The sequence below is a fragment of the Geospiza fortis genome, unplaced genomic scaffold (assembly GCF_000277835.1).
Source record: "Geospiza fortis unplaced genomic scaffold, GeoFor_1.0 scaffold1, whole genome shotgun sequence".
Classification (NCBI taxonomy): domain Eukaryota; kingdom Metazoa; phylum Chordata; class Aves; order Passeriformes; family Thraupidae; genus Geospiza; species Geospiza fortis.
The window spans coordinates 5,173,246-5,181,515 of NW_005054320.1; the positions used below are offsets into that span (position 1 = coordinate 5,173,246).

Below are 8,270 nucleotides of genomic sequence, written 5' to 3' on the forward strand. Positions count from 1 at the left end.
GCATTCACTTCAACCTAACTCTAAAAACTGTAATAAGTTCAAGCAGGAAACGAAGCATGAAATAATTCCCTGGGACTGCATTTAATCAGTTCTGTACTAAACAGACAATTATTTGTTATTTTATCTAGGCCAGAATCAAAAGCAGCAATGGGTTAGCTCCGGCTACATCAGAAGTGTAGCAGTCTTCTTCACAATATCCACCAAGAAGGAATTAAAATTCCTGACAACTGGCAAGGTAGAAAGATCACTGTACAGCATCAGATTTTCTATGCAGGATAGTTCAAGTCTTCAAATTTTACAAGAATCTATACCTGCTCCTTTCACAGGCATTTCCTTCTTTTCAACAGGTTCGTTTCTTATTACGGCCGTTAAGCCAATAGCTTTTAACACTTCTTTTACGCAACACTTTCATAATCCTGTTACCTCTTCCTATTTAAAGCCCACCAACTGCACTGAGAAATGGTGCTATTTCAAAAGGAAAACAAACAAAAAAGATAAATCGAATCCTCAAACAAATTCTCTTTCTACTTCTCAGAATTTCAAGCCAAATAAAGAAAGCATCATTAAACCACTCACTGCTGCGGCCACATCGCTCCTTCCCGTGGAACACTCACTCAAGAACTACGGAGAGCGCTTCACAAGCAGCGGATACTTTTTATCCAGGAAACCCCACACCATAAAGAGACCTCTCTGGTACCTCTCGCAGGCTGCAGGAAAAAATCAGCTCAATATCACAGTATGGGAAAAAAAATTTAAAAGGGAAAAAAAAAAAAAAGAGCCAACACATCCCACTTTTCCTCAGGCCAAAGAGGCTCCGTGGTGCTGTCCCACATGCTCCTCCCTCAGCTCATGAACGAGCTCGGGATGGCAGCCAGCCTCCCTCCTTTCCTCCTAGCACGGCAAAACCAGCACACCGGCACTTGGGCATACCAGACAGAAATAATTCCCACAACAAACCCTTCCATTAGAAACAAAGGCTCAAGCCTTCGCTCCTAAAAGCAAACCACAATCTACCAGTGCCCTTTTGGCATCTTTTCCATTTGGAGATTTTAAACATTAGAGATGTCATTCTTCTTACACACATCAGGCTGCCCAGTCTCTTGCCCACATCTGTGGAGAAGTCCCAATGCTCCCACTACACTCCTCTCTGTTATCACCTAGACAGACCCATTGATGACAATCCCTACTGTCTACTTTATGAAAAGCATCTACTTTATGCAAACTACCTGGCTCACTGGCCCCTTTATCGTGAAAAGCAACCTATTACTAGGTTGTCCCTCCCTGGTGCTTTTTCTACCCCTCTGAGCTGTAAAACTCCTCCAGCAACCCCACAGAATCAGCTGGATCAAAACAGAGGTGTCACTTTGTCATCTCACCCATCTGGGGCTCCCTCAAACTACCAGGGATGCAGCACTGCGAGGACCTGAGTAGACACAGGGTACACGGGTAAGGTGGATTGCAGAAAAGGATGGGAGAGAAAGTGTAAGTACAGCCTCGTGACAAGTGTTAAATTTCTTGTAACTCAAACCTGTTTGAACTCTTTGGGCAATACATGCATTCCAAGCAGGAAGGTACTTCAAGACTTCCCCAGTCAGTGGCACCTCCTCTGTGCCACAAAGGTCTTATCTATTTTCAGGACTGCACAAGAATTTTGGGGGAAAGCTTCCTCCTTTCAGACACTCAGTACTGCAGAAAGAACCTTTAGCACTACCACATGTTTTAACTGATCAGTCACAAAGCCAGACCAGTCTGGGTCTCAGCTGTCACCATCTCATCTTTCTCTCTGGTCCAGTCCCCAAACTAAAATTTCTCTGCACCAGCACAAGCTCTCATAAAAAAATAGAGCTAGCTGGATTAGGAAGCAAGCAGAATTTCTAGCAACCTTCTGTAATCCTTTGTCTACACTTCCCACTGAAAAATGTCAGAAAACCTGATATGACAACCAGCAGAAAAACAGTAGTTCAGCTTTCAGTTGACTGGGAATGGTTATTTTAGGAGAGTGATAACAGATATTTCCAGGCAACCACAGGTAACATTCTACAAACTGCCTGGAACCAGGCAATTTTAAAGGGGAAACGTATGAGTTAAAAAGAAACAGACCAAGTTGCACTTGTGGGGCCTGATTACAGTAACAGCCACTGCCAGCTAAATACTTCAGTTATGTCAAGAAAACAAAGAGATACACAGATGTGCTGACTCCACACCCTTTATTCCTTGATAATTGCTTGATACTCAATATAAAAGAACAAAGGTACTGGCAGCTCCAACTCCCTGAATCACAAACCAAAAAAAAAAAAAAAAAAAAGATAAAAGAATACCTAACACACCAGGAAATAACTGCTGCGGTTTAACCCCAGCTGGCAACTCAACACCACACAGCCACTCCCTCAACTCTGCACCAACAATGGGACAGGGGAGAGAATCAGAAAAGTAGAAGTGAGAAAACTCACAGGCTGAGATAAAAACTGTTTAATAGGACATAAAAAGAAGAAAATAATAATTAGAATAACTGTGGCAATAATGATAATTAGAATATACAACACACATGATGCAGTTGCTCACCAATGCCCATCCAGACCCTGAGCAGCTGTCCCTGGCCAGCCCACCCCTCAGGTGATACACTGAGCACGATGTCCTTCAGTATGGAATATTCCTTTGGCCACTTGGGGTCAGCCATTCTGGCTGTGCCCTCACAAATTCTTGCGCCGCTCCAACATTTTCACTGGCAGAACATGGGAAACTAAGAAGTCCATGACTTGGGGAAAACACTACTCAGCAACAACCAAAACATTCCTGTGTTATCAACTGAATTCTCATACTAAATAAAAACCACACCACTGTACTGGCTACTAGGAAGAAAATTAACTCTATCCCTGCTGAAACCAGGGCAATAGCCTGGATATTTTAGCTTACACAACTTACTGTCTCTAGGAGTGTGGGCATCACCAAAGAAGTGATTGCAACAATGTAAATTGAGGAAAGGTTTGGCAGATAAATACAATAAATCCAGTACACAAAAAGAGAATATCACAGCAAAAAAGCACTGAGAAAGAACTTTCCATACATTTTTTCATTCTGACATGCAGGACAGGTAAGAAAATAGGAGTGTCTCATTATCTTGCATATCCCTAACAGGGACACCATTGTTCTTCCACTCAACATTACCTGAACAAGGAGTGCTATTCCCGTGTTCCAGCCTGCTCTGGTTTATGATCAATAAGCTGAGCAACTGTCTCCACTGGGAATTCATCAGACAAATGCAGCAGTCTCTAAGCACTGGTATATGTGAAGTCCATTGTCCTTTGAATGTGTGTTCCTGATTTTCCACCTGCTAGAGTCTCACTTTACCACTCTGGAACAGAAGAGGGGGAGGTAAAGACTCAGAGGTCACTTACCAACTGACAAGGCAGACTCAACCTGGGGAAAATTAATTTGTTGTCAATTAAAAATTGAGTAGGATGGTGAGAAGCAAAAAGTACACTTCCCTTCCACTTCCTTCTTCCCGGGCTCAACTTCAATCATTCATTCCCACCTTATCCACTTCCCAACTCACAACAGTGCAGGGGGACAAGGAATGCAGGTCACAGAATTATAGAATCATCTAGGTTGGGAAAAACCTCTGTGATCATTGAGTCCACCTGCTAACCCAGCATTGCCAAGCCCACCACTAAATCATGTCCCTAAGCACCACACCTACATGACTTGGGAATACTTCCAGAAACAGTGACTCAACCACTTCAAAAGGCAGCCTGCTCCAGGGCTTGACAATCCTTTTCATAAAGAAATGTTTCCCAATATCCAATCTGAACCTCCCCTGGTGCAGCTTCAGGCTCTTTCCTCTTGTCCTGTTGATTGTTACTTGGGACAAGAGACCAACCCTTTCAGGCAGTTCCAAAGAGAGGTCAGGTCTCTCCTGAGTCTTCTTTTCTCCTGGCTGAACAGCCCCAGCTCACTCAGCTGCTCCTCACAGGACTTTTGCTCCAGACCCTTCACCACTTCTGCTGCCCTTGTCCAGACTTGTTTCAGCACCTCAATGTCCTTCTTGTAGTGAGGGGCCCAGAAATGGATACAGGACTCAAGGTGTGGCCTCATCAGTGCCGAGTACAGGGGGACAATCACTACCCTAATCCTGCTGGGCACACTGTTGCTGATCCAGGCCAGGATGCCACAGGCTGCTGCTCCTTTCAAGGCATCTCCTGCTACAACATGAGACTGACTACTGCACACTCAGGTGAGAGAGTTCTCCCCAGCCACAGCAAATGAATGGGTGCTACTCCAATCCTGCAGCACAGTTTTCACTTCCCTGAGGCACAGTGAACCCTGGTGCTAGGCTAGGAAATGCAATCTAGCGTCTCCAGGCCAAGAATCACATTAATGAATGGCCCCTCTTGTTACACAAGTACAGCTGAGCCACTGACCTCACTGTAAGACACAGCACTGTCAGCCCAAGCCCAGCAAAGCGACGGAGTGAGGGATACAGCAAAGAGTTCTGGCACAGCCCATCACTCCCTAATGCTTACCAAATAATATTTTTTAAGGAATACAGCACTTTTTAAAAACACCTTCCCGTCCAAGATGAGTGGAATATCCTGAAAAAACACATGATCACACAGATCCCTGTGAACACAGGAACCTCATGTGTAATGGAATGCTCAGGTCACCAGTCAGCTCAGCAATACTCTATCTTTCTCTGGCAGCTGTGGCCTTGTGGAGTGGCATCAGTCAGTACAGACAACAGATGTCAGAGGCCTTTACAAAAACACTTCAACACATTCCTGGTCAAATTTCTCACTCAACTCTCTCCTGCACAGTAAAATAACACCTGAGAAAACCATTATATTACAATACCACATATTCTTATTTCAGCTTCACAATACATTTTTTTTAATGAAAGTGTCAACCACAGATAGCTAAAGCAGCACAAAAGAAGTGTAGACCTGTGGCTTCTTAATAAATTTATAATTTTCAGTTCACAAGTATCTATGAACAAAGTTGTAAAAATAAAAAAAAAGACAATTAATAGAGTTGAACATGTATTATGAAAGCATAACTAAGAACAGTTATTTGTTTCTCATGAAGAATATTTTTTGTTTCTCATGAAGGTGCTTCAGCACGAGAACTGCACCAAAGACATTCCAGCTAAAGTTTCCTTAGGCATGAACAGATTTACTTTTTTGTTATTTTTGCAGTCGTATCCCAGTAAGGATTATAAGTTCTCAGGGCCTACTGCAAAGACATCCATCAAAAAGCTGTACAGACAGCATGACTTTGTTAAGCTATTAAATGTACAGGACTTCTTCCATGTTAAAACACAATTTACACCTATGCCAGTTTTCAACCAATCTGCTGATGGACTTTTATGTAGTAGGAAAGTTTCAAACATACAATTTAAGAGCTCTAACTCAAACCCCTTGGAAGTGATGTGGCCTAGAACAACATTTTGGAGCTCAAAACTAGCACAACATTGCAACAAGAAATTTTAATCAAATGCTTGCAGAAGTAATTTGAAAAATATACTCCTGAGAGTCAGGATATTGTTAAACCTTTTGGACCTACTGTGCAGGTCTTACCCCTTCCCATCTCACTGATGCAAAAAATCAGATGCAAGAGTTCAGAAGTCAACTACAGGACTAAAGACTGAGGGGAACCACAAGATTAGCGCTGATGATGCCCCACCAACATCAGAGCCAAATACATTGCTATTACTTGTAAGTGCACACATTTACAATCACCACTGTATCTGTTTAAAAGGATTATCTGAATTATAATACATGACAACTTTATCCCACAATTCCCTGCCTGATAAATAAATATTTACTCAGCTGTTGCTCTCAGGACACCAAGATGACACAGTTGTAGCTGTAAGGCATGTTACTTGTAGGCATGCCAAAGCACTTCAAACAGAAGACAAAATACTTATAAAACACCCCAAATATGTTGAACTCATAAAGAAAAAAGTGAAGGAAGCACTCTCCCATCATTTTACAATATTTGCAAGGTCTCATTTGTATGTAGGGCAAAATCTCCAGTCTCTGACACAAAAAAAAACAGCTATCCCAGCAGCAGACCTGCTGGGTGACTTTTGAACTACAAATTTGCAAAAAAAAAAAATAGGTTTTTAACCAAATTCTTGCATCATTCACCCAGGCTACAGAATCTCAAGGCACACACCTCCTTCAAACTAATAAAAACCAAGTTCACCAAACTCATAAAGCTAACTTAGACTTAAGATCATATCACAAAAAGCAAGCAATCAAGCACCCTCCAATTTCTATTTTTCTCCTACATATTATTTAAAAGAGAAGGACATGCCAATTCAAACTAAAGAGAAAAACAAAAACTCAAGCTTTCCAAAGTTGAAGTAGCAAATGTCTTACTTCTAACTGAAACATATTTGTGAAAATGAAACACAGCTTTTACAAAAATGACAAGGAAATGCCCACATAAATCAAAAGCAAGATCAATCATACCTAAAGGAAATGTTTATCAAGAAAACTCAGTCACAGTTACATTATCTTGGATGAAAGGTGATACTTCACACTGTTAAAGAAAGGTTCGTGAAACATTATCCAGGTTGAACAGTGAGAGAGAATAATACAAAACCCCAAAGTTGCGCTTCTACATAGTCTAAATTTAATCAGTGTTTGTAATTAACAACAGAAGACCTACACAATCATCACTGAGTTGGCAAAGAAAAAAAGTATTTAGAGAAAGAGCATCTCACATAGCTACCAACTTTACTGAAAAAACTGTAAATATTTGAGGACTGCAAACTGATCACAAAGTTTATTTCTCCGAGTTCTTTTAATAGCAGCTATCTGAAAGACATCAAACTTTCACCTTCCTTTTCTCTAAACCTCTCTGTTGAAAACTGTCTTGTAAACTGCCTCGGCTGTCTCTTGGGAACTTCCACAGCTGTTAAATGAAGGGGTAGAAAAAATGTTAAATCCACCAGAGATATTTCATTGTTAACTCTTTGAGACAAGCAAGCATTAGTAACAACTGAATACACATATTCTCCTTTTTGACTGTTACTACCAAAATGCTGTGAAAGTCTTAAAGCCTGCAAGGTTTCAAATCTTATCAGAGCTCTACTTTAAAAGCATTTATATTATGATTCAGAACTAAAACCTTATTGAATACTCATGCTAGTAGCCCCACTTCTGCTCCCCCTCAACACCTCCAAAAACATTTCACAGAATCACAGAATTAGCTAGGTTGGAAAAGATGTTTGAGATCATCAAGTCCAATCTATGACCTAACACCACCTTATCAACTGAACCATGGCACTAAGTGCCACATCCAGTCTGTTTTTAAACACCTGCAGGGACAGTGACTCCACCAGCTCCCTGGCAGCTCATTCCAATTCCCATTCACTCTTTCTATGAAGGATTTCTTCATAATGTCTAACCTAAACTTCCCCTGGCACTGCTTAAGACTGTGTCTTCTTGTCCTGTCACTGGTTTCCTGGGAGAAGAGACCAAACCCCACCTGGCTACTACCTCCTTTCAGGTAGCTGCTTCCATCATCACCTGGAGTATTTTGGTCAAATGACAGTTTCTGTGAATTTGTCTACGTCTCCTTTCAAGCCCACTGATCACCATTTGGCTCTTCCAAATTAACATCAGGAGAAGCAAGTGAAATCATTTATGTCTTGTCAGAGAAAATGTTTAGTGAAGAGCATCACTTGGCTGTTCTCCCGTCTCCACGTGTGAAATGGAGAAAATAACATCCGGTACTGCATTTACTTTAACACAATACCATCCAAAGCTGTACTTAAAATGCAAAAACCAGTGCAATGCAGACGTCCTCCTAACTTACAATCCCCAAGCCCGAGTACAGTAACTACTTCCACGGAGTACGTAATTTTTAAATATATAACTACTGCCAATTATTTCAGTAAAGCTATGCTATGATGAACATTATGTCCCGGTAGACTTACTTGCACGATCACCGCCTCAACTCCCGCCTGTGATGCCCCATGAGGGGCTCCCCACACGCACACGGACTCCCTGGAAGTCCCAAGCTGCACAAGACGACCCAGTTTCGGCCACAGACCAGATGCTCCAAGTCCGAGGAGGTGCAATGAAACGAACACCCTTCGCCTTTCGGTGACGATCCCAAACCAAGCGCCAGCCGGACACTCGTTACCCCCAGCGCTATTTCCACACCCGCCCCCGCAGCTGGACCGCTCACCCTCAGGACGGGCAGCCCCTCACCGCGCTCCCCCGCTCTACAGACGGAGCTCGTACTTACGGGCCCCGCGCCTC

At 42.3% G+C, this 8,270-nt stretch overlaps 1 protein-coding gene across 2 annotated transcripts in view; it reads right to left on the reverse strand.

Annotated features, from left to right (window-relative positions):
* B4GALT4 (beta-1,4-galactosyltransferase 4) overlaps positions 1–8,238 on the reverse strand; it is a 28,518-nt gene extending 20,280 nt beyond the window's left edge. The window contains exons 1-2 of one of the 2 annotated variants that reach the window (XM_031056671.1): positions 7,943–8,236; positions 3,166–3,352 (exon numbers count right to left, since the gene is read on the reverse strand). The gene's annotated coding sequence lies outside the window, so the exon portion shown is untranslated. Of the gene's footprint in view, positions 1–3,165; positions 3,353–7,942 lie in introns of both variants that reach the window. The other variant, XM_005420560.2, reaches the window with a different exon arrangement.
* Positions 8,239–8,270: the final 32 nt, after the last annotated feature.